This window comes from Rhinolophus sinicus, chromosome 17, assembly GCF_057876585.1.
Source record: "Rhinolophus sinicus isolate RSI-liver-muscle chromosome 17, RSI-T2T, whole genome shotgun sequence".
Lineage (NCBI taxonomy): Eukaryota > Metazoa > Chordata > Mammalia > Chiroptera > Rhinolophidae > Rhinolophus > Rhinolophus sinicus.
This window is the reverse complement of record NC_142517.1, coordinates 133,998,680-134,000,340: the sequence shown is the minus strand read 5'-3', so window position 1 is coordinate 134,000,340 and position 1,661 is coordinate 133,998,680. Positions and strand designations below refer to the sequence as shown.

The 1,661-nt window shown below is 35.6% G+C and overlaps 1 pseudogene; it reads right to left on the bottom strand.

The window, feature by feature from the left end:
• Window positions 1-391: 391 nt before the first annotated feature.
• Window positions 392-529, bottom strand: LOC109458696 (thymosin beta-15A pseudogene; annotated as a pseudogene).
• Between the last annotated feature and the right edge of the window lie 1,132 nt (window positions 530-1,661).

Here is a 1,661-nt window from a genome sequence, read left to right as displayed (position 1 = left end):
ATTATATTTATTATTTTAATCACTACATAAAAAATGAAAATAAACTGTGAGAAGCTGCAAATGCATGACATTTCATGAAGATTATGGAACAATGGAGTCGTCAATTGTAAGAGGTTAAAAGTGGTTTATCTTTTGGGGATGCAAGGACTACGAGCACAAAGGTCATCAGTGGTGGGATTGTAGACAGCATCTGTCAGCTGGAATTTACTCACTGATGGAAAGTTTGAAAACGAAGGTGAGAGAGCACTGGCTACCCCCGACCTCTTAGCCAGAGAATATGAGTGGGAAGACATCAGAAGATGCCTAAAATCTCAACAAACATGTAGGTTTACAAAAAATCCAAGACACTCAGGCAATGTTGAAATTTGATACTTGGGAGAAGATTTTCATTTTATGATGTTCGAACGCACTGCTTCTCTTGCTGGATAGTTTCCTTGGAGAGGAGAGTGCTTTTTTCTTCTGTATTAGTTTTCTTCAGTTTTGACCTGTTAAACTTCTCCACTTTGGACAAGTCTGGCTTATGCCTCATTTTGACTAAAAGAAAGCCTGAAGGATGGAAGACTGTGAAAGCCAGCTGACCTGAGGCTGCTCCACACACTGGCCTAGATTTGCATCATTTCTTATAACTGCATGTGAGTCTACAACGATCTTAAAACAAAAAGTTTAATGAAAAATCTTTATTTAAAACTTGAGAATAAATGGTACCTTTAAAGTTTTTTAAAAACCCTAGTAAATGTCACATAACTATTTTTTCCCCTCTATTTTATTCTTTCCATTTTAGATGGTCTGGCCAGGTGCTGAAAAAAAAAAAAATTTTTTTTTTTTTTTTCTATTTTAGCCGAACAGGGATGCGTCGGTTCATTAGGCAGCCAGTAGACTAGTGAACCCACTAAGCCAAAATGAGCATGAGATGCCAGCTGTAAATCCAGTGTTCCAAGGCTCTGAAGTGCCCCCCACATATCTTGAACTCACTCATTATAGGTCCATTGTTGCTTTGGGCTCACATCCGATCCTAAGGGACACAGGTATACGTCGGTTGAGTGTTACATCAAGGTCACTAACATTTAGGATTTGCTGAAGAAAACGTTGTCATATAAGACAAACTAGTGATTTTCTTTTCCCACTCCTGAAGTAATTGGAATTTGGATATAGAAAAAGAAAAACTTTTTTTGTGTGTGAAGCATATTAAAGGATAGGAATCTCTGCTTGGCATATAGTAAGCACTCAACAGTTGCTAGGTTTCTTTCCCCTTAACGAATGGGGTATCTTTTGGAAGTCCTTAAAAAAGGAACACATATCTCTAGAGGACTGAAATGATTTAATATATCAGATTCATCATCAAAGTGAATTAATAATACCCCTCTTAACATTCTCAGATTAAAATAAAATTAACAACTTCATTTTAGACTCACACTTTTCCATCACCCTTGAAGGAGTCTTGAGCCAGGAACTTACATAATTTACAACATAGTTACAAGGATGTCCACAGTCCTTTTCTTCCTCCTTCTTTCAAATGTGTGCATGTGTAATATATATATATATATATATATATATATATATATATATATATATATATTCCCCTTTAGGATAAGAATTTGAGAATTCCAAGGTTTTTGTTTACCATGATATAATCTGATTGGTTTTTGACTGATATTGAAAAA